General features: G+C 38.4%; 1 long non-coding RNA gene across 2 annotated transcripts in view; it reads left to right on the top strand.

Annotated features, from left to right (window-relative positions):
- The window catches only part of LOC116998211, a 233,012-nt gene that overhangs the window by 39,268 nt on the left and 168,166 nt on the right, over positions 1–25,578 (top strand). The window contains exon 3 of one of the 2 annotated variants that reach the window (XR_004418337.1): positions 403–510. The exons of the other annotated variant lie outside the window; for it this stretch is intronic. This is a non-coding gene — a long non-coding RNA (uncharacterized LOC116998211). The remainder of the gene's footprint in view (positions 1–402; positions 511–25,578) is intronic. 2 annotated transcript variants of the gene reach the window in all.

A 25,578-nucleotide genomic window follows, 5' to 3' on the forward strand; every position in this document is an offset into this window, starting at 1 on the left:
CAGGCAGAGAGGTAGGAGCCAAGCTTGTCATTATATAATGCAGCAACTTCTGCCCATGTGGTATCTTAATGGGATATGGTGTCTTATTCTTAAGCACAGGGGCTCCTGCCTGTGTGTTCCTGCTGAGATGTTTGCTTGGTGAGAGCTGGCTCACTTTGCCTCATACCAATACATAATGCCACCAGTCACCTGATCTCTTGAGGTTGACTTCTGCATTCTCTCAGAGTTACTGTCTCATTCTTTAGTTCCTGTTGAAGGATCTGCCTCATGTAAGATGAAAGCAATCCCACATCTTTTCCTCTGGCAGGACTCTCTGTGGCCTCCCCAAGAAGTAGCTCTGCATAAGACTTCCAGCACAATGCTTGCCCTAATATGTGATCAGCTGTGTGCTTCTTTCCACAGAAAATCATGTGGAAAATGACACATTCTGAAGAATAACGGGAATTCAAGATCTGGCTCCAAATTTCCTTGTGAACCAGTCTGCTCCTCTGCATCTGCAGAAAGGGACAGGTGGGTTGGTGCAAAGGGCTTGGGAAGCCCCTCCTTGGTGAGCCCCGCTGTTAGCCAGTCTCTGGACTCTGCATGAGGCACTGAGTCCTGCTGAATTCCTGCAAGCATTTTGTGTGCAGCACTTCTCCCTGTGGAGTGTAACATGCTGGGACACAAAATAGAAGGTCCTGTCCTGGTGTGAGCCCTGCACAGGACGGGAAGGCAGTTGTGATGGATAGGAACTGAGCTGTTCTGGTGCTGTGGGCAGTTCCTGCTGTGTTTTGGAGACAGCACCTGTATGTTTGAAGTTTTCTTGGGGATGCAGGGTAATGTGCCAACACAGGTTTTGCAATAGTTCCTTGGGGCACAAATAGTCCCATTCACTGCAGCAGATGGCTCTGAGTGTAACACAGCTGCTGGACCATCATCATCTGCATGTGCAGCTATTCCTTGTTTTACTTAATTTTACTCTCTCAAAAATGACACTTAACCCCATGTAAATTTTTCTTCAGTAAAGATTGTGTTGAATAATGAAAAAATTTTCCTGAAATTGAGATGTTTTGAATGTCAGGTCTTTTTTGCTTTTGCAGTACGATTATTTTTATTACATCCTTTATCTTTGTCTTTTGGAAAGAGCAAATAAAAACAAAGCTTTGCTTCACATTTTTGCTTGAAGATAAACCAGGACATTTTAACAGAGTAACTTTAAATAGCTGTTTACTTTTACATTGGTCATGGCCTGTTGTCAGGGCTGCAGCTACATGGCTAAACTCCCATACTTTTTAATAAGAATTTAGGGGTCAACATTTTTGAAAGTGTGAGAAGGATGGCATTGGTGCAAAGCAGGGGATATCCTCCCCACTTGGCCTGAGACAACTGCAAGACTGAAAATGCAGCTGGTCTAGGTCAGTCCCATGGAGGAGGCAGTGAATTACACTGATGTACTCAGTTACATCCAGAGAGTTTTCTGTATTTTTTTTTCATGGATAAACTTTTGCTACCTGCTAAATTTAGACTCTTAGATTCATTTCTGCAAAGCCAGAGCTGAACCACACCCTTCAAATGTGAAGAGCTGTTGCATTAAATCATTGTGCTTCTCAGAGGACTCAGTCAAATGAGGACAAGATTGCGGGCAGGTGCAATTTCCTTTTAGAAAATTGATAGATGGTGCTTCTGCATTCTGTAATGTGTTGGTTTTAGTCTTTACAAAATACAACTTACATTCTGTTATAATTAGTAAAAAATCACACATCTGGAACAAAGAGGAATGTAGCTGACTAATATATTTTATTTATCTGCAATCTGGTTCAGATCCCCTGGTTCCTTTCAATTTTAACTGTGCAACAAATGTACTCCCAGTCTTCATTTTATCACTTGTTATAACATTTAACAAAGGTCACTGTGACCCAGAGGAAGCTTAAGGGAAAAGTGTTATGGTGGATCTTGGAAATGGAGTTTAACTGTGATGACAGTGGGCATGAAGCCAAGCCCAGCTCTCCTGTGTGTATTTAATTTGTGCTCTTTATTTTTCCTTATGCCGGGCTGGATTCAATCATGGAGCCGCATCTATGGATGAGGCAGAAATGCTCAGTAATTAGCACATCTTTCTTCTCTGATTCCTTTTTTTCAAAAGAATACTTTAAATTGTTTACTTTTTCTGTGGTTGGATTGTTGAATTAATAACAAAAATGCTGCCACTGTTGAAAAGAACAGTCTTCCAGTGAATGCCTAAAATATTTAATTCTGTGCTTAGTAACCACCATCTTGTCAAATCTGGTGACAAACTTTCTCTTAATGGGGATTTACTTGCTCAGGTCACTAAATTCGGCACCATAATGGCCTTTTCTTTTTATTTTGTGATTTTATCAGTTTAGATTTTGCCTGCTTAAAGTCTGTTTGATTAGGCTGGTGCAAAGGAATTTTTTTGTGGTTCAGAAATGCCAAAGCTATCCTGGTTTCCAAAATATTCAGATATAAATAATTGGTCATATTATTAAAATTTATTAAAAATTGTCTCAGAGAGATTTGTGCTGTGCTTTGCACTATTTTTTTGCAACAGTAGAGAACCTACCCATAAGATAGGCATTTGTGTATCTAGCCACATTTATAGCTGCTAGTGCTTCTGAGTGCAAAACAGTCAGAAGGTTAATTTCTAAGAAGTTATTAGAGCTTTGGAATATCACATAGTTTAGAAAAGCTTTCCCAAGTTATTTTAAAAGGCAGTATCATGTATTGCATGTTTTTTTTTTTCACATGCACAGGTTCTACTGGCTCTGTAAGACACCTTGATGCTGGGTTATCAAGTTGCTTGTGCTCAGATTTTACTTATTTATGGATTGCTTTACTGTTGCATAGATTATGATTTCTGTTTCCTCTGGGGAAGAAATAACCTACAGTGCCTCAAAAGGGTGCATTCAAGAACATGGCATACATTAATTATATTGTGTCTAGTGAAAAATGTTCGTGTGTTTGAAACATAATCAATTTTCTGCCTTTTCTCCAAATGCACTCTGAGAATTTTCTCTATTCTTCTGTTGTTCCTGTACTGAAAAAGTGTCTGGGTGAAGGAGTGGCACTTGGAAGTATTTTATACATTCAGTTTTTTTATCCTGTGCCTATTTGGCGTAAATATGCTGCATTTCTGTGTTTTTTCATTATTTGCAAATATATATATATATGGATTACTGATTTTTTCCATGCGTTCTCTAGTGCTATAAATAATACCTGAGGCTTTACATCTATGCAAAGTCAAAAGACAAGATCTAAAAAGTCAAACATACAAGCTCGGATGAGCTTAGCTGCTAGTTTATGCCAGTTTAAACCTTTTTTATTAGTGTTTTTTTTTTTTTTTTTTTTTTTTTTTTTGTGAAGGTAGGAGTTACTTCTGCAAAGAAAAGTGTTTCAGTGGTTGTGTAGCTCAAAGTAAGAAATTTTTGTTCTAAATGTAAATATTCTTGTTTTGCTCCTAACTGCATCATTAGCATCTTCTTGCATAGGAAAATTCACATGCTGCTATTACTAACATTGTATTTTACTGATATTTCAAACTTAAATTGTGGATTTTCATGTCTTTCTGTGTTGATATTCTTCCTATTCCTGAACTTAGTTCTGATCATTTTTGTATATTCAGTCAATGGAAGGGCAAAATCCCTTTAAGAAGACATTAATCACACTAAAATTTGTTACGAGGCTGTTTACAGCAGCTACAGGACATGTGTATCAAATCACAGTATATTAGTAATACATTTTCAGTATACTTTCATTTCCTACCTCCCTCCTACCATTGTGTATTGGCCTACAAAAACAACTGTTGTCTCCAATCAAAGTAAGAAAATGTAGTATATTCATAGTTCCAGGATGCCATGAGCAATGAACAGTACATTTCCTGTGGTTCTGTGATTAGTTTGTACTAAAGTATACTACAAATGTAGCTCTAACATTGTTTCCAGTTAAAAACAAAAATAGGAAAATGTATCAGGCCCTTTATTTGCCAGGATAACAGTGAGTAGAAGTTTAACTATTGTGTCAAGGCTATCTTCTCAACAACACAACTAGCAAACTGAAGTGAATTAGAGAACAAAGTACAAATGTGTTTGCAACCAGCATTTCCATGAGATAATTCACATTTCACTGTGTACTTATGGGATGCCACTGTGACACTTGGTTGATATACACATGCTGAACAGGTAAGGGGGGGACCCATGCTGTAGCACACTTCCCTCATGGACTCGGTGCCCTTTCTCCATGTGGCCAAATCCAAATCCAGCTAATTTCTGCCTGTTTGAAATATAATTACCCGTGTTTCAAGTAGTGCATACAATTAAAAATGTTAGAATTTCACTTATCTGTGAGTGAACTGCCTAGTGTGTTGGCCATTCTGACCCTGAAGTCACCTTTGGTCAATCAGCAAAGTCACCTTTGGTCAATCAGCAAAGTTGCTGTGCAGTGAGGAACTTTAGAGACAAAGCTAGACCCTGTTAAAGTCAATGATGGTTTTGCTGTTGACTCTGATAGCTTCAGAATTTGTAAAAGTTATTTCAGTGTGTCCAAAGATCTGAGAGCATTATGTGCAAATGGATCTCTTCTGCAGTGGCAGTGTGACCTGGGACTTGGGATGAGGAAGTTTACAAAGGGCCAAGAGCAGCTCATTAAAAACTTCCTTTCTGGACTATAGAAACCAACAGGCATTTCTGAAAATACCAGTAATAAGATGAATCATATTATCTGGTATATCTTAGAACTTCTGATTAAGCATTTAAGAATTTATTCCTAAATATGCCAATTCTTTCAACTAAGTGACATGTTACCACACTGGTTTAGTAATACAGTCATATTTTATTATCTTGCATGATTCTGCAGAACAAAACCCTTTTAAAACTTGTAGGTCAATCTAAATACCATTAAAATTTTTCTATTATTATTTTAAATGCCAAAATAATCACAGAAGAATTTTAATCTTATTAATATATATTTAAGAATATTAATACTTTGCTTCTGTTTGTTAAAACAGTATTAAAACAAGGTGTAAATGTGTTTGTAGTTAATTCCCAGAGGACCTGGTGTCAGAAGAAATGTCACCCTGTCTTGTCCTTTTTAGGAAGGTGGCCTTCACCAGATGTAAGCTCAGAAATGGCAATTGCCACTCACGTAAATGACTAGCAGGTTTATCCTGGCTTTCTCTGGGGCCATCGTGACTTTTGGCAAGAGGCAAAGAGCAGGACTACAAGAAAATAGTAGTTCTCATGGGAACAGTAAAAATATGTTGGTATTGTTTAATTCTTTCATAACATGCTAAATTAATTTATTTGTTGAATCTTTTAAAGTATTATGCCATTGGGGAATGTGTTTTTCATATAGCAGTCTTACAAATATATTAAAGTTTTAGGGAGAACAGTCACAGAGTAAACATCACTGGTTATTCATGTTGGGTGACTGGGAGACAGGAGGCTTGATTTTTTGCTGCTTTACGTGTTGTATAGTAATTGGCATCAGTGCATAGTGGTCTTACCTGTACGTTTTGCAGTCTTTTTGCACAGATGTAGAGAACTGTAAAACACTCATGACTGTGGAGCAGCAGATTCATGTGGTTCATAAATCCTTGCAAAGTACCCTGTCATAAACAGTTATCGTTTAGTAGATGCTTTTGATTAGATAGATACTTTTGACAGTTTTCATGTTTGGTTCAAAATGTATGGTTCAACAATATTTCTTCCAAGCCACTGTTGGATATGCTTGGGACTGGGGCTTTAATTTTGAGAGATAAATGAAATTTAATCTTCAGTTAACTCATTTTTCAGTTGGATTATTTTAGTAGGGGGACCTTATTATTTCGTTTGAAGGGAAACATATTCTCTGTTCAATATACCATGGGTAAAAAAACCCCTCAATTTTGTTCCCCATTATTCTATTGATCATTCATAAGGCAATATCTTCAAAATTCCAATACTGCAAGAAAAACTAACTTTACAAGTGTTTGGAGAGATAGAACACCAGAACTATGTATACTATGAATGGTCCTCTTCTGTTTATATGGAGAATTTTTTGATCTCTAAATATGTACATGTTAAAGAGGAAAAAAAAGCCAAGCCAGATTTTTCCAGATGGTTCATGATCTTTGCCCATTACCAGGAGTATCTTCTGCTTTCTACCATGCATCCTGGCAGGTATTTTGAAGAGAGAAAAAGAACAGGAACAAATGAAAGTCTTTGGAGCCGTCCAGTTTTTCCAGATACCCTCCATCTGTCCATTTATCATCGGTAGATATTTCTGTGACTTGCCGTACATATCTAGACATAGAGAAAGCCAGGATATCAAATATTTTCATGAATTCTGCAAATATCAGAGTTAACCTGTGGGTCAGAAACACGTCATTTATTTGGAAACAGGAAGAGGATGATGCTTGGACACAGATTGGCAGTTTTCCCTGAGAATCAATGGATCTCTGCCAATATATGCCATGCTTCTCATCTGCAAAATCCATTTTACTGAAACTATTGATGATGCTTTTCAGCAGACGTAACATTTTTTATTTCTTTTTGGTATTGTCATGAATTGAATGTAGCAATGGTGAGAGTCATAGAATAGAAGCTATATACTTTACAGTGAAGGCAAGAGAATCTTATAAAGTAGCGGACTGAAATTAGAAAGACCTATTCCTTATGCAGGGTTGAATTTAAATTCTGATTTTTTTCCAAGACAATTAACATATTTATTTTCCTCTTCCAGAGCTGATAACAAACATGTTACCTGCATCTAGAAATTCCTGAGTGTGTTTGCCACCAGCATGAGTCCACCATGGCCAAACTTGGGCTTTTTAATTTTTCACCCGAGTCTTTTCTTATACATCCTAACTTGATCACCATCTTTCCTACTGTTCAGGCTTTTGACCTGGAAAGTCATATCCAACTTTCTTCTAAGTCAGCACTTTCAGATCTTCATGCCTTTCTTTATAGAATTATCTAAGATCAGCTATTCTCCTTTATCTGCAATCACCCAGATGTCTCCTAATAAATGTGAACCATTTTGCTTTGGTTTTGTGGTCTTTTGTATTTTCACCTTCAGATGTTATCTCCAAGCTGGCCTTCCATTCTGCAACTGATGCCAACCTTCATTTCTAGTTTTTTTATTTCAAGCAATTACCTTTGTGCTTTTCTTTCTACTGCTCCTAGTTCTTGAAAAGAATTTCCTGTAACCAGCCAGTAAACATGTAATCTTACTCTACACTCTAAAACTTTTCTTTTTCGTTTTTGGGATGGCTAAAGGAAACCTCTGCAAAAACTAGGTCTGTAGTGATTGTTCCTTACAGGTTGGAATACCTGGTGCTGTGTTGCTGCCTTTGGTATTTGTTTCTCAGCTGTTCTATGCCCATAATGTAATTTCATTGGGACAGAGTATGTATGTTTTTCTTATGATCCACAGCACCCATCACAAAGAAATCTTCATCCCTAAATAGCGTTGCTAATCATGAAGCAAGGTTAGAGAATCACAGCATTTTAGGAACTTTCAAAGTGCCAATTCTCACTGATTCTGGGCATGTGTCCTGCCGGAGACATCAGCCTAGAGAAAACTCCAGTGAACATCTGCTGCCTCAGCTTCTGTTGGAGGGACAATAGATAAGTATGGCACAGAGCACTTGTACTATGTTGGCTATCTTCAGCACTAGGTTTTAGGTCATGTATAAAAAGAAGTTCAAAAGGACTGTGGAAGCACACTGACAAAATCTCTGACAATAGAGTTGTGGGTTCTGTGAGAGAAAGGGATCTGAACATCTGGGGAGGAATGGTAGTCGGATTATTCACAACTTCAGGATGAGAAAGCCTGCAAAAATATGGGCAACTACTAAAAATATAAGAAAAATGGAGTAAAATTAGGATTGGATAATCCTTAGTATGATTGGGGATCACTAGTGTTCATCTGATGAACAATATGTGCTCTAAAAATAACAAATCTAAGCTCAAGATCAGGCTGTGCTGCAGGGAACCCAGAAAAATATCCCCATTTAAGGATGAGATGACAAATTTCACTCCATGTTTTCTCGTTCCTTACTGTGGAACCAAACTCCAGATCCTTATTATAGCAATGTTACCTGCAGATGAACTTTGTGTTTCTGTAAATAATAGATGATTTTATGCCCAGGTTTAGTGGTTTCTTGCTACCCAGACAAATGCTCACCTGGGGATGAAACCTCTCTAATGCTAAGACCAAACTGATTCAAGATCCTGAAATCCAAAGGCAGTACAAAATGTACACAAAGGCACACAAAATGTGGAGGTGAGATACTGAGAAGACACAGGCAAAGGATGCTGAGAGGAAGAAAAAAAAGATAGAAGATACAAGTTAGAAACACTGATAAGTTGAGAAGTTGGTTTTCTGAAGAAAGGGAGCTAAACAGGAGTTTGAATACAGATGTCAGAAAGTTACAGAAGATGGGAATGAGTGATAATGGGAGAGAGAAATGGGAAGAGTATGGTGCTTATTTTTCTTCTCTAAAATGTCTATTTCTAGCCTTTCAATAGCCATGAAAATGAACTTCTGTTTTGGGTAAGCTACTGCAAGTCAACCCCTTTCACTCGTAGTAAATCCTCATCTTTAGAGGAAAATGTCACTGTTTCCACAAACAGTCATAAAGTGTGTAATCAAGTTTTCAAGCAGTAGCATACTTGAGATCATAACAACATGTATACTCCTTCAGGAACATGAATCTTAAATTCACTGCTGGTATTTTCCCATGGTCTGGAAAAAGCAATGTCTAAAAGGAGAATTTGTTTTTTCAAACTGTGGAACAAAGGGTATGATATTACAGAGTAAAACTCATTGCTTATATTCAAGAAACTTCAAAAATACTGTAAAATACAAAAGGAAACCACCCTTTCCTCAGGACTTGCAATGGCTGTGCATTTGTTCTGGTTTATAATAGAATCATAAAATTGTTTACATTAGAAAAAAAAGTTTAATATCATTGAGCCTAGCTGTTAATCCTGCACTGCCAAGCTGCTTGGCCCTAAGCAGCACACCTACATGTCTTTTAAATACCTTCAGGGATGGTGACTCTACCACTTCTCTGAGCTGCCTGTTTCAGTGCTTGACAACCCTTTATGTGAAGAGATTTTTCTTAATATCCAATCTCATCCACCACTGATACAACTTGAGGCTGTTTCCTCTTTTCCTATCTCTTGTTACCTGGGAGGAGACCAGTCCTGCACCTGGCTACACCCTCCTTTCAGGTAGTTGTAGACATCAGAAAAGTCCCTCCTGAACCTCCTTTCCTCCACACTAAACAACCTCACATCCCTCAGCTTCTCCTCATTAGACTTGTACTCCAGACCCTTCTCTAACTCCATTGCCCTTCTCTGGACATGCTCCAGCTCCTCAGTGTCTTTCTTGCAATGAGGAATCCAAAACTGAGTGTGGAATTAGAGGTGTGGCCTCACCAGTGATGAGTATGGGAGGGATGGTTTCTGCCTGGTCCTGCTGGCCACACTATTGCTCATACAGGGCAGGATGCCATTGGTCTTCTTGGACACCCGTGCACACAATGGCTCATGCTGATTCTGCCAATCAGCACCCCCAGGTCCTTTTCTGCTGGGCAATTTTCCAACCACTCTGTCCCCAGCCTGTAGCACTGCAGGAGTTGTTGTGACCCCAGTTGCGACCCAGAACTTGGCCTTGTTGGACCTCATACCGTTGACCTTGGACCATCAATCCAGCCTGTCCAGATCCCTCTGCAGAGCCCTCCTGCCCTCCAGCAGATCAACATTCCTGCTTGGTGTCATCTGCAGACTGAGGGTGGCCTTGGTCCCCTCACTGATGAAGTTGTTAAACAGTACTGGCACCAACACTGATCTCTGGGGAACACCACTGGATGTAAATCCAGTCCCCACAAATCTGTGGGCTCAGCCATACAAGAGGATGCTAGTCCAAGCCATAACTGGACAGTTTCTCCAGGACAATCACGTGGGAAATGATGTCAAAGACTACTAAATTCTGGATAGGCAATATCCACAGCCTTCCCTCATCGAGGTGACAGGGATCACTTTGTCATAGAAAAGATCAGCTTGTTAACTAGTTTAATTTAATGTAATGCTCCTTTTATTTATTTACTCAGTTTACTCAGTTTTTATTACAGCAATACATTTTTCATGGGCTTAAGAAGTAAACAACAAGTCTTAAACCAACTAATTCTTTCTAAACTGTTCTGAGAGTCCTGCCTTGGCTTAGTTATGAAAAAAAATGAGCAGTCCTTAGAATGCAGAGGGAAACTAACACCCCTGAGGATTATCAGTTTGTGATGTAGTGAACATCATTTGAATTGGCCTGAATGATTTCTATGGTGGTGTTATAATTTAAACAGAAAATAGTCAAGTACTTTGGAAAGAAACTCCACAAAATTGTAAAATGCTTTATTAATGTTGTCAAAACTTAGTCACTAGGAACCATCAACAACTCAGCTTTTGCCTTGTGGTGTGCTGCTTGTGAGAACAGTGCAGACTGTCTCAAGCAAGTCTGAATCACAGGCAATCCACACATGATACGGAATTGACTGTCCCTAAACTGGCCTTTGGGAAGGATGGATGCCTTAAAGGTCTTTTGTCTCCAAAGATATTGCAGGCAATGGGTCTGGGTAGGTCCCAGGACTGAAGCAGGGTACCTCTAAAGCTTTGATTTTTTAACTTCCCTTTTGTTTGGGGACAACTTTGGGTTCATTAGGTAATCTGGAAACACAGGGGAACAATCTCTGTAACCTTGGGTGCAGTTTTCTTTTTCGGTCTCTGATGGTATTTGCCAGGACCAGAGAGTGCTAACATGTAGCTATCTCAGAAAACTCACATTTCATCAGCTGAGAAAGACCGGAGGCCATACTTGACGATTTCCACAAGAGTCTTTATTTCATGCGAAGGGGTAGTCAAGCAGGGATTCTCTCAGTGAACAAAGGACAGACAACTATATTTATAGGTTCAGGGAGGATTCAAACTACAACCAATAAAAGTTTATACAAAGAACAGCATCCAATCTAAGTGAGAAGTTCTAAAAGTAAACTGACCAATTATACATCCTAATTTCTAACCAATTATCTTCCGAAGTGTTAGGAGAGTGACCAAATTCTTAAGGAATTTGGCTCAACCTTGGTATCTAGGATACATTATCTATTATAGAAAATTCCAGGGGCCAGGGGAAGATGGCTTTGAAGGAATTGTATCATCCACACTTGGGGATGTTACAGGTAAGACTAGATTTTCTAGGAGTGTGCAAGAAGAAAAACGGCAGAGGGAAACACCTTGCTCTCATCTCCCTCCCCTTGCCGAAACCCACCACTCAAACCAAGAAATACTGTACACAGGCCACTGTGTCACTATTTATTTCAAGCTACTGTTAAGAAGCTGTTGTTTATTTAAAACTTCAAACAAGATTGCAAAATCGTGAGCATTATAATCAGCAAAGGATGTTCTCTTTCCCCTACCATAACATAAACCACAGTATGACAAATTAACAGAAGCCTGCAGCAATCAGAAAAACCCAAACCTTTGCTCTTTCTTCACAGAGGTTTTTAAGATAAAATGCATAAATGTTGAAGCTACACAGGACAGTGTATGAAGTAACTTACAGTACCACTGTCAGAACCTGGCTTTCCATTGACTACCACTATAAATCTTTTTAAGCTGGATGCAGAGACTTGTGCATGCAGAAGATTCTTTTGTTTTATTTGGTGCCAGGCAATAGTGGGCAAAGTACTTATAATATGACAGTAATAGTTTACATATTTTCCTTCATATCAGTCATAGTAACCTAATTGCAAGTGTAAGGAAAGGAGAAATGAAAAAGTACTATAATTTGTACCCTCATCCTGTTTGTCTTGTACATTCATATGCATTTTGGGTTGAATTCCAAATGGAATTGGAATTGGTGCCTCTGTAAAAGACTAGAAAAGAAACTGGTGGAGCAGTAGAGGTCCTGTAGGATGTCAGTAAGAGTCTGGGAAGAGAGGTGAAATGTCATTCTCACTTTAATATTCCTACTGTTTAGAGCCTTTAGACTTTGGTGATTAAGGGAAAATACCATTTGGTTTAAATAGGCAGTTTCTGTGTATGCCCTTTGGTGTTAGTTTCCCTTGTTTAGTGTGTGGGTATCATACATGACAATGGGAAAGAGAGAAATACTTTAGAAAAACAAACAAACAACTCCTCCCTCTTTCTCTCTCTCTCTCTCTCAAAAAAAAAAAAAAAAAGAAAAAAAAAAGAAAAAAAGAAAAAAAAAAGAAATTAAAAAGAAAGAAAAATAAGAAACTGTGGTTGTAAAACCACAAAAATTGGCATTGAGGCTCCAAGGCAAGTGTAAGCCTTGGAATTTCTTTTAGCTCTTAAAAAAAATAGTCCAAACCAAAATACCCCAAAGCACAACAACTCTCTTTCCATGGAATCCAGCTTAATGATGGTCCCTCTACCCCCCCTCTTTCTTTCAGGAAGATTTAAAAGAATTTATTTTAAGCTTTGGCATAAGTCTTCTCTGCTGCTTTATGTACTATAAAGCATGTTGATTTTCTTTGCTGTTTGATTTTTACTTAGAAATTTAAGAAATACCAAGTCTGGTGTGTTATGGTTTTCCCGGTGATTTCCTGCATAACTCAGACGATAGGTATTCATTTCTTTCTCAAAAGAACAGCAGGAGTGAAATTGTGGATTCTTTAACAAAGAAAATCTTAATCAAAGCCTGTGTTAGTTGCTGAAAAAATAAAAAGTAATTTAAAACAAAAAGAAGAAACAAAGACTTCAGAATATTCTCACTTTCGAAAGAAACTAATAATTTCTTTTCGGCAGTTGTTTAGTTTTCAATCTCTTGAGTTTGCAATATGATGTGGTCCATAATGGCAGTCATTGACAGCAGAACTTCTAATGCAAAGGGAGAAAAATAAGGGGAAAGAAAAACATATGCAGAGGGTTAATATTTGGAACTGTTCTTTGTTCTTCCAGCTCTGCATGGAGCATACCTGGTGACCTTTTAGCACTTCAGTTCCTTGTTAGGTGAAGTATGGCTGAGAATACTTTTACTGTTTTTTTTCAAAGTGCACCGAGATACAAAGATGTAAAATTCTTCACAAGTTATTCTTCCTTTGTGTTGGAGGAGTGGTGTTTGATTCTGATTTTGTGTGACACAACCCTATTAGCCCTTGCTGGCGCTTGAAGTATACAAGTTATTATTGATAATACATTGCATATGTTTATGGGAAAAAGCAAATCTGATGATATAAATGATGTTCATTAGATAATCTGGTTTGATGTAGTGACTAAAATAAAAAGAAATTAGATTCCTTGTATCTAGTCCCTTTGAAGCATCTGAATCTTGCAGGGGTGGAATATAAAAAAATCTACATTTTCTGTTGCACCTCTGGGGAAGAGGACATCAATGATCAGTTTTGGAAATCTTGGCCAATAATCAGTTGTGGATGAGAGTGGTCATGGTTGGAGGGGTGATGCAGGGAAAAGTGCATTTTTTCTATTGACTATTTCTTCTGACTATTGACAATACTGTTTTTTCAGTGTGAGCTGATAAGAATCTACAAACATTGAATGAGGCAACAGTCACCACTGGAGACCAAACAACAAAATGATCCCTCATAAAATGTGATGATTCAACTGCATGGATACTCTCTAATGACATGAGTCTTTAGTACAAGTGTCTCAAAGAGGCTGATTTCAAACTAATTACAGGATAACTACCACGTAATTAATGCCTCAGGAATCCAGAATTCACTGTCTAATGTCTGAGACCAAAGGTTAATTATAAGCACACCAGACATTAAGGCAACTGCTGCTATGTGATTTTATGATCTTTATTAAGATAAAAAAATCGAATCTATTTTAATTAAAAATGTCAAGAGATCTTGAACTCTTTCTTTCCTTGTGCCCCCATCTGAAACTGGAATGTCATACATTTCATGGGCACTGATTTACGAACACAGATGGATTAAACTGGATGGTGAAATGATAGACATTGCAGCTGACCCCTGTGCTCTACTTTTCTCATGGAATTTGTTGTCCATCTGGACATAAGGAATAGCTAAAGTGAATAGATAGTTTCTGTGGAGGAACCAAAGGTCACAGGTGAAGCAAGGGGTCAGAAATTTCCAGGTGTAGATAACTACAGTTGAGGAGCTCCTTCATGGAAAATTTGAGCATCTCTGCCGCTATGGGCAGCCATTGATTTAAAAACAAGGTGGGTAGAAATGAGCAGTAATAACAGAGGATTTCTGCCATCCAGCTAGGACTCACCATCATCCAGGGATCAACAATCACTGACTGTCTTGTCTGCATATTCCTTAGGAGCCTGGTGTTGTCTTTTGTACACCTTAACACAGACAAGACAAAGCATCTCAATATCTAAATCACATACCAACCTGATAGGAATCTAGCAGTAGACTATACCTCTGCTTATGTCTTCACATATTAGTATAGAATATAAAGAAGTAGATCAGTTCTGTGTGTGGATGGGAACATAAAACCTGGTAACTGTAAACACCAAATAAATGTGTTTTGTATGGACTTGCTGAGATGCTCTTTTTCATTCCAAGTTGAAGCAAGCCCATTAATCCACGTTCATGCTTTTCTTCCCTTTCCCTGTGTCTCTTTGGTATGCTTAACAGTGAAATCTTGACATGGTTGAGATGAATATGGTTGGGATTTTTTGACCACTTTTTTGGGACAGGGAAGAATGTTTTGCTAGTTTCAAGAGATAAAACCAAACATGTTGAAGCAACATATTTTGAAATAAATTAGTTGGTGTTTGAATAAGGTCAGAAGACATGTAAGAAGAAGTTTAAATTAAAGAGGTAGATGATATATCACTGTGGGAAAGCCAAAGCTGGCAGGTTTGTGAATTTCAGAAAGGCTTAATCTGTAAGGGGTGTTCATATGCTGAGACATTCAGTCATTTCACAAAAAAAGAAAAAATAACAAGAGTAGCAGTCGCTGACTTATCTCCAAAGATCACCACAAGGGTTTTCACCCAGTCTGAAGGTTGAGATACTTGAGCAGAATGAGTGAGAATGTTCCAGTTCCCTTTTATCTAATAATGTGAAATCCTACATCTTCCACCGAATGAGTTATACCTGGCCTCTAAGCTGTCATTTAGTCTTGGTTTGTGTGGCAGAGCATTTTCCGTCTTACTCATTGAAGGTTACCCTTCACTCCATGGAAGGTAGGCAGTAATCGACTATCACTCTGCATTATTTCCCTGTTCACTTGCATGTGAGGAAGGGCTCAGATTATACAGGGAGATGTGTTTCTTCTCCCTGCTCCCTGGATATGCTGTGCATTCTGCATGGAGCTGCTGCTTGATAAAGTAAAGAAAAGGTCCTGGTAGAACAGGAAAAGGGATGCCTCCTTACAAGTAAAGCTACTGATCTGATGTGCTCCAGTTTTTGCTGTCTGTTTAGGGCCCACAGCTTCTTGACTGTGCTTCAGAGATTGAGCTTTACTTGTAAGTAGGAGCATTTCTTTGGAGATGTGATTTTGAGCTCCCTTGAGCTAAGAGAAGAAATGAGATCCTTTACTGCCTGGGCAATTACTGGGTGATTAAATGAAGACAGGAGCCCATCTACTTTCCTAACCTTCTTTCAGTAGGAAAGCATTAACCGTGGAATTTTTTGTTTATTTGTTTGTTTGTTATTGTTGTTGGAATTTTTTTTTTCTTTTTTCCCCAGAGATAGATATGTAATGTGAGTTGAGACTTCTGGGCTCCAGAGACTCTGTAAATGAAACTGCTGCTCTGAATGATCAGGGTTTAAAGCATAGCAGTCATCTAAGCCACTTCTAGGGGGCTGCCTTCCGAATGTGTTACCATCAGCTGCTTGCGTGTTATTTTGGCTTCTTTGGATTAAATTCTGAGCCATCAATTTATCCTCTGAATTGAACAGAGAGCCCAAGACTCCATTTCCTTTTTGAATTTTCCTGTGGGAACTGAGGTACTGAAAAATAGGTGTTATAGTGCCTAGCACTGAATTGGCTAACTCCCTTACGGGATCTTGCCCGATTTAGCTACAACGTAAATTAACATACTTTACTTTTGATGCATGGCTGATAATTTTATGCACATTTTTTAAAAGAAAAAGGTCTTAGTAATCAATATATTAGCAAGAGGCTTATTCTGTATAAGATTCCTGAAGGATTATGCTGCAGAATAAGCAAAAGAACTCCATTAAACTGTCAAAATGATCATATCATGAAACATTACCATGCAAATATATAAAAGCAAAAAACTCAAAGGAGATCAACAAAGCGCAACTGTTATTGGCATTATTCCTCGGATTTTTTTCTTGCCTTCCTCATAAAAACAATTGTGAAAGAAGGACAAGTAATTTACCAGATTCAGTGGTATGGTCTGGGAAATCTTTATGCTAAGCATTATAGTCTCAGGAGCATGTAAGTGAATCCTCTTCACACACACACACATGCTGTATGAATTGCTATCTGGAGATCTGTTTTATCTTGTTTTGCACCTCATATTTTCCTCCCTACCCTTAGAAAAAGCAGGTAAGTAGTGAACATTAGTAATTCATCTACCAATGTAAATGACTTCACAGAAAGAGTAGGGTAATTTTACCGTTGTGATACCCCTAGTGGAAATAATTATCTCCAGTTTAAACACTATAAATCAGTGTTTAAAGAGGTGCATGTTAAAATAGAATTTTCTGTTTAGGGCCAAGTCTGCTTTCTCTCAGGAGTTAGTGCCTGAATGATAGGTTTTCTTGCTACTGCTTTTCTTCATTGGTCATGTATTACTTCTTCCCAGCTTGCCTCCTGCTGAAATAATTGTGGTGCTAATAACAATGTGTGGGGAAATGACCAGATGTGCTAGTTTTTTTAGACAATTATACCAGTTTTTCCAATTTTCCAGACATTTTTTCATTTCTTTATTAACTCACCGGTGCCAGGAATTGGATTTTTCCAGTACATAAATCCTAATTAGCAAGCCAGAGAATTGAGTGCTCCGTTTTACTCCTGATGTGTCATTTCCCCTCTGTTCTTGGTTAATTGGCATTTTTAAAAGCCAGCTCTTGTGTTTTTAAGCGTAAAAAAAGAAATACAGGAGTATTTTGGGACAGAATTGAAAATCTGGTAAAAAGACAAAAAATTAAAAGACGTAGTTGAGTTCAGGGCGTTCTGGTAGCTCTGGGATTGCAGGGCATGGAGACCTGCAGAGTGAGCTGCTGGAGGTTCAGCCACATCTTTCTGGCACTAGGGGTGACTGAACCTCATCCTGCTGCTCTCTGCTTGCTGCAGGCATGGAGTGATTTTATTAAATGGTGCCAGCCCTGAGGAGCTTCTAGAGACTGATTTGGTAGAGCAAAGGCAGTGTTTGGTGCACTGCTGATGTGAGCTGCCCTTACAGGCTTTCCTTGCAGCCTCCTTTTCTTCTTATCAAAGACCAGAAATAGAATGGAGTAGGAGGAGGAGGCAGAGGCTTGTCAGGAGTGAGGGTATCCTCAGATTTTGAGTCTAAGGACTCCTTCAGCCTTAGTATGTGCTTAGGGATGCCCTGAGCCTGTGGGAGGGGTTGGTGGAGGGTTTCAGGGCAGGAGGAGTGTTGTGTCTCAGGGAGGACGAAGCACTATGTCGGGAGAAGGGAAGCACTAAAAGGTGCTTTTCTGAATAGATAGGATTACAGGAAACTGAAGAGGTTTATGAGGTTCTGAGATTCACCTCAGAAGAAGGAAGTGATTCCATTTATGAGGTAAAAAAAGTTGTGTGTTCCTGTTGGCATTGGTACATTGCAGTTTGACATTAAAAAAGATGCACTCCTTAAGACAAGATGACAACCTGGAGGCTCTTGCCACCTTGTACTGGACAGTTTGAATCCTGGGGGGAAACAGGGGAGAGCGTGAGTAGAAGGTGGTGCCCTTTTTTTGGCTTCTACCAGGGTTCTACAAAGGACAGAGGGAAGGGAAGCAAGCCTGATAAATGCAGTTCCACAACTTAGATGGCAGTTGGTAAGAAGGGAAATAAACAGCAAAACTTTTTGTCAGCTAGGATCTGAACTGAAACAGATCTTTCCCCATCTCCATAAGGGTCAGTCCAAAACTTGAATCTTTTGAGGTTCAGAAAAGGATGATTAATTTTTTTTTTCTGTGCTAATGCATTAATTGGTTCCAGGCAGACAGAGAACAGCAGAGCCAAGATATTGCAAGCAAGGCTGCAGTCCAGGTAATTTGAGGGCTGTCAGGAGACTGAGAAGCACCAGAAGTCATGATAAAACCTGGAGGCTTTCACTATCCAAAATGTTTTGTAGGTCCAAGAGGTCTGAACAGTGTCATGTTTTCGGGTGCTGGAAGGAAGGAAGGAAGGAAGGAAGGAAGGAAGGAAGGAAGGAAGGAAGGAAGGAAGGGATGAAGGAAGGGATGAAGGAAGGGAGGAAGGAAGGAAAGGAAGGAAGGAAGGAAAGGAAGGAAGGAAGAAAGGAAGGAAGGAAGGAAGGGAGGAAGGGAGGAAGGGAGGAAGGAAGGAAGGAAGGAAGGAAGGAAGGGAGGAAGGAAGGAAAGGGATGAAGGAAGGAAAGGGATGAAGGAAGGAAAGGAAGGAAGGAAGAAAGAAAGGAAGGGAGGAAGGGAGGAAGGGAGGAAGGAAGGAAGGAAGGAAGGAAGGAAGGAAGGAAGGAAGGAAGGAAGGAAGGAAGGAAAGAAAATGTGAGAGTACTTTGGAGTTATTCCAGCACTGCTGTGCTGTCCTTAAAGGGAACCTCAGGAAATTGTCTCCTAACCCTGGGGACCGTATTTCTGTCTCCTGGGGTGATCTTGCCAGCTGGACAAAATCAGGCCTTAGCCCTGCATGCTGCCCTCCCTGACCTGAGACACAGGTGTTACCTTTGCTTATGACCCAGTTGGGTGCTGGTGTTCCTGGCTGTGGGTGCCTTTCCCCACTAGCCAAAGCCTGGGCCTGTTATGTAATTATTACTCAGGTTGTTGCTGTTTTAAAATATGTCATGGCAGAATTCATGCCTGACAGGTGCTTTTCCCTTTTAGTTCTCCAACTTGGTGTATTACCCTAGTGCTGGTGCTGGGAGAAAAGCAGCAAAACAGCCTTTGGGGGGCTGCTTCAGCAAATCCTGCCCTACCAGTCAGCAACAGAACACTATCACCAAACCACAAGATCTTTCATATGAGCCTTTTATTTAAAGGAAGTGAAAAAGCATACTGGTTTTAGTCATAATTATTTCTCTTTTTTTATTAGCTTTCAGGGAATAAGAACAGTTCAGTGAGTTGTGTTTGTAACAAATACAGGTTATGAAATAAATGTATTTAATTATTTGCTCATTTTGCAATGAGACTCTCTGAATCTGTCTCCTAAATGGTTTAACTCAACATTAGAAATGATGCTGCCAAATACCGACTGATTCAATAGATGATGAGTTTCAAATTCCTCTTTTACATGGGGAATGTGATATAGAACAATGACCTCAATTTTCAGCTGTGTCCTCAGATTCACCTCCTTTTTGGCTGTCTCTTTTCCTTTTTCAGTATTTTATCGTAGTTTTTCAAGTCCTGAGGGTCTTATGAGGGCACTAATATTTAATAATTAGATACTATATCTCTGCTGGGTCTTCTGGTGACATCTTTTACAACTAACAAGTGTTTAATAGAATGTAATTAGAAGCTCTGATCCTTAGACCTTGACCTGTCTAGACCTTGTATACAGCTAAGTGACTAGACAGCCCTTAACACTCATTAGGAGTTATCTGCACCCCACTTTACAAAGCTATGTGAGGAAACTGTTTAGATTTAGCCTCAAGCCACCTGCTTCGTAATCTGTTGCTGTGCACTCAGTTGATCCTGCTGTCCTTACAGTAACTGGAAAGCTACCAATGATTTCATTTTAAAGCAATATTCTAAATCAGGAAGCATAGGATGGAAACCTGGTTGCTGTATTTGACAGCATGAGATCTTCAGAAAGAATGTAAATAGGAGAGATCATTTCGATGTTATAGAGGAACATTTACATTTAAAAATTAAAGAGAAACATCCAAAGGCAGTTAAGGAAGTTAACAAAATGTGTTTTGATAGAGTATATTCATCTGGGGTATATTTAATAGGGCTCTTTTTACAGGTAATCTATTTGTCTTCATATTTCTGGAAGCCCCTTATATCATTAAAGTAAATTAATTCTTTTTGCTACTGGTTTTAAAAAATGCTTAAAAAATCTATATATGCATTTCTGAGAAGCAGTCTATTTGGCATGCCACCAAGAAACACAGGGAGCAGGTTACTTTCTCCTCCAGTAATTTTTGTGAGTGTATGTGCCTATGTTGTCAAATATTCTTAAATATCTTTTATCTAGTCCATATACCTCTTCTGTCTCTTTGTGCTTTTTCTTGCTTTAGTTTCATTCTAATTGCATAAACTCATTGTTATCTGAGTTTTTACTCAGACTTTGGAGACCATTACTATTCCACATGTCTAGGGATTTTTTTAAAGATAAATGTGACAAATCATGTAACAAAGGAAAAATAAAATTCTTACAAGAATAAAAAAAATAATAAAATAAAAATAAAATTGTATTCTTGATAGATTTTCAGTGGTTTAGAAAGAGGATCCAAATAAATTCTTAATACATTTGATCTTGATCCTGTCTGTGAATGATTATATGTAACCAAATGCATCCATATATAGAAGACAGATTTTTTAAAAGAAAGTGTCCAAATGATCTTGTTAATGCTGATAAAACATTTCAATTATTTGTCTTTTGAAAGGGTTCTGCTTTGCGATGTTAATTGCAAATAGAGGAAATGAAGTGTTGATGTAGTAAGGAATAATTTACTATGTCTGGAGACTTCTAAAGAAAAACATCTGGATCAATTTGTTTACAAAGTCCCTGTAGATAAAAAGCACTATCTCTCCAAAGGATCAGTTTCTGCCCTTTCTGAAGAATCATTTAAAAAAAAAGAAAGGAAATTTTGCTATCATCATACACAGAAGGCTCTTGGGAATTTGTTAGTAGGGAATCTAAAGATAGTTTGAAATCCCATTTCATAGGAGAACAGCTAGTTGCTGAAAATGTGGTGTGATCTTAATTTAGTCTGGCCTTCCCTCTTTCTCTGCTTCCCCCACACCCTTCATCTTATAAAATAATATATTTTAGAAGCTGAGAGTAAGTACAGCATGTTTGAGGTATGGCAGAACTGGATGTAGAATAATATTAAAAACTTTGGTTTCATATGGACATGAACATCCTCTAATAATTAATTTTTTTGAAGGCCCATCTCTTGGTGCTACTAAATTAAGTGAGAGGTAACCCCTGATTTAGACATAAATAGTTTGAACTTGAAATGTTCCTTAGCACAACAAAACAAGAACTTTTTTGTATACATGTGTCACAACCTGGAAGAGCACAGAATTCTCTTTGTTGATATTGCTTCTGCTATTGAAAGGTATTTTTGAGTCCTCCTTTAACAAATGTAGCCACAGCAATTAATATCATGTTAGTGAAGTTTGCAGTGACTTTATCAATAGGTTAAATTGCAATAGTAATTTATTTACAATGTTGGTATAGTCTCCTCATGGGACTATAGATGTTCTGCAAGGTCTTTGAAAGTCTTTTGTTATGTTTAGGACAAGCAGCAGTTTAGCTGTGTTAGCAGTTACTTGGTGCTGGAGGTCTGTACCAAATACTCAGTGTTTTCAAGAGCTGCTTCATGTACTTCCCTGATCTATGGATTTTTTTTCAGATATTTTCTTCATTTACAGGAATTTTCATGGAATGTGAGGCTTAGCCATCACAGATAAAGACTTAATGGATATTTCCCCCTAAGAGGACACTTTCTACAGATCTTGTGCGTTACCTTGATTTTTTTTTCTCTTCCAAGTTTACCTTTTATGCATCCTTTTAGTTAAAACACCGATCCAAAATACTAACATTGAAATTTAATTTTGTGGTTAGAGATTTGGAATGCTCACCTACTTTCGTTAAGTTCTTGAAAAGGTTAGAAACATGGGCTGATAATGTCTATATAGCCATCCTTTTTCAGCTCCAAGGGGCATGTCTGTCCTAGTATTACATCTTTTCTGCTGTTTAAAGAAGCAAAACCTCCATCCCTCCTGGGGGATGTTATCCTTGGAGTGTCAAGGGAATGAAACAACCATGTGGAAGAAGAATGGCCTTGGGACAGAACATGGGTCTCATTCCATCCTAAGTTTGGTCATGAATCTGAAGGTTGTGGTTCAGAAAAACTTCAGAGCCATTTAAATTCAATTTCAGCTCAGCATCGGCATCCACAAAGCCCAGCTGAGAGTCCCGTTGTTGTTGACAGTATACTGAGCTCATAAAAACAAACAGGATCATTATATAAATCAAAAGAAGATGAAAGTACAACCCACATCTTCCAGCTTGAATACTAAAAGTCTGCCAGGAGGAATAAAAGATACTTCCTGTAAGGGTGATGAATTGAAAACCTTTGGATTTTTCTTATTTTACATGGTAAAGACAAGGGGAGAATGGCCTTATTAAGCCCTATGTATATGGATGCTTTCTCATTCCAACAGGTTTATTTAATATTAGCAACCTGTCCCTACTATTTTAATTCATTGTATGATACCAACCCTGAGAAATGATGCTGTTATCTCCATCTTGGGGTTCTGAAAGGACAAAAGAGAATATTTTTGTTTCCCAAGAAAACACAGCAAAGTCATTATACTTGCCTGGACTAGATGTCCTGCTGTTTCTAGATCTTGCAGTATTTATTTAATCCTGTGTTCCCTTGCAGAAGGAGTGTGTTCTCATGCAGATGCTGAGTAATCTCTCAGTAGTGTAGAGGGTGTTGCAAAGAGCTTTGTGCAGTGTTTGTGTTTCTTGGTGTGGACAAGCAAAGTGTGTGCATACAACTGGTTAATTAGGTGTCTTTATACATTTGTTGTTAGTAGTTAAGCAATAGATTTTATGATCTAACAACAGTAGGGTCTCAGAAGTCACTACATGTATATTTTATTACAAAGTGGTTTAGGCACTCAAACCAGTGTTTTAGGTTTACTTTGCAGAAATGTTTTCTTTCATAGTTCATTTCAAACCAGAAAAACAATTTAATAAATTCGTAATTTTGTTGTTTGTGAAATAATCTCATGTTCTTTTGATAATAGCTGGAGATATTAATGGCGTTTTTGGAAAAGGTTTGATGATATGTAAGAATTTAGAGTGAGATCCAAAAAAGCACTTAGGTGCATAAAGAAAAACTTAGGCAGAATCTAGATACCCAAATCCAAGGGAGTGATTAAAATGCTCTGTGCAGAGACCCAGAGTCTGCACTGCTGAGGCTTCTTATGCTGCTGAGAGCCCAGTGTTCTGCTAATGCACGAGCTCCAGAGTTGTGTCTGAAGCACAGAGGACACAGTGTAATGCAGGTGTGGCAAAAATAGGTATTAGAAAATGAGCTGCTGTAGCTAATGAGGTGTAGAAGATCTGATACAACCAGCTTATCACAGTTTTGCTCTTACAGACCTGGGATGCTACAGAACGTGTGCAGTCCGCAGAGAACAAGAATTCGGTGCTGATACACCGGGATACAGTTACTGCTTTATTTCAAATTGCAGGGGCTTGTGTTTTTGTTAATGCAAGATCTGTTTCAGCCTTAATGAAAGTGAAAACGTGATAGAAGAAGAAATTTGAAGGAAGAAATAAGTAAATTTTTCATTTCTTACTTTTCCATAATCAAGAGTCCACAAATAAGATAAAATTAATTAATTAGGTTACTGGCAATTCTAGAGACACACTGTTTTTATGCATTAGCAGTGGGAAACTACTTAAAAATGGTACATGGAGCTAAGACACAATAGCAAAAATGTTTCAAAAACTACACTGAGATTCAGGTTTAGTCTTTGAATTCTGAATGCTACTAGTTTAAATTTTACCTGTCCACTTGGGGAAATAAAATGTCTTGGCAAGGCTTCACTCATATATAGAGTTTCATTCCACCCTGTGATAGTTTCCACAAAATTCTAAGTGCTGTGGAACTTTATGTTCACATCTTTACTGTCCCAGACAAGGAACTACATATTTTTGTTTACTGTAGATTGATTTATAGTTAAAAAACCCAAACTGAATTCATCTATATGTTGGCTGGTAGCAAGTATGTAAGAAAAATTGGTGACATCATTGTTCTTTAGCTGATAAGCTATTTCCTTCTGCTGTAAAGTGGATATTTTGGAGCATACCTGAATAAGCTGGAAAATCCTACAAGATTTCTAGGTGGAAATGGACATAATATTAATTGAAGGCTGATTAATTTAAAATAATGTTTGGAGACCCATAAGATGAGCAAATGGTAAGATTAGAGGATTCATAAGGCAGCTGACAGAAGTCAAACCTAATTTCATATGTTCCAAGTACATTTAACTGACCGTCAGGTGTTGCTTTCAGAACATGACACAATACAAGTTCATGGTTCATGGCCTTCTGTAAGCAGCTTTATACATGGTATTTTCCTCACCCAAATGTCTCAAGAGCAGATTGAATCTGTTTCTTCCAGAGAGGCCAAGATTTTCCCTGGTTTTCACTGCTTGTGGTGATTTATAGCATGGGCCAAAGTCTGTTTGCTGGATGGATGCAATCCCTGCTCAATATGTTAGGAATTACACAGTTTGGCTCACTGATGTGTTGATTGTGTCTCATTCATGTGTGAGAAAGTGGTTAATTCTTTTCCTCGAGTGTCTTCTTTGAATTGCATTTACCCATGTCCATGAAGTTTGGCTGTGAGCTGTAAAGAGAGCACTGCTGGGCGAAAATGTGAGTGTGACCTTCTGCGCAGGGAAGCCTTCATCACACTTTTCCTTCTTCACTATTAGAGCTGGGGAGCAGAACCCAGGGCAGCTGAGCAACTGGAGTAGGTGACAGCCCAGTCAGGTGTAGAAAAGGACTTGAATGTACAAACTAACATCATTTGAACAAGAAGTCCCAGGGATTTTAGGACATTATTCCAGAGAGGCTTCTTCTGATAAATTGTCTCAGATTAATTTTCTGCACAAATTCTCGGGCAAGTCTGTTCAAGACAAATCATAACAAAAGTTGCTGTCTCAGGGGTTAATCAGGAAGATTTGCATTTAAATTCATACTCGACTGTAATCCAAATTAGCTTTCTGTGTAGGTCAGTCTTCACACCTGTCAAGATGCTGGAATTTCCTTTTCTAGTTATTCTTTAAAAACACCCAAAATGTGTTAGTAAGCATAGTTATTTGCTCCCCCCACCATCCTAGGCAACTTGAAATTGTCACTAGATGGCAATTTTTGCTTTTAGTACAGATTACATGGTACCCAAGGTTTTGAATAAATTACACTGACTGTTAAATTAACTGGCACTAGAAGTCAGTGACAGCATTGTAATGAACTGTTACTCGATCATTTACAGTCAGGGAGCAACCATATAGCATTTACGTGCATATATGCTGGTCTCCTGACATGGAAATTTGTCTGACACACTTGACCTGTGTTAGCTGTGGAAACTCTAGACTGAAGCCAATTGCTACAGGCAGACCTGCTCTAATCCGGGAATTCCATTTCATAATATAGACTTCTGAGCACAAAACCAGAATATATTGTGCTCTGTTAAAAAATTTAAGTTGCT

This window comes from Catharus ustulatus, chromosome 6, assembly GCF_009819885.2.
Source record: "Catharus ustulatus isolate bCatUst1 chromosome 6, bCatUst1.pri.v2, whole genome shotgun sequence".
Lineage (NCBI taxonomy): Eukaryota > Metazoa > Chordata > Aves > Passeriformes > Turdidae > Catharus > Catharus ustulatus.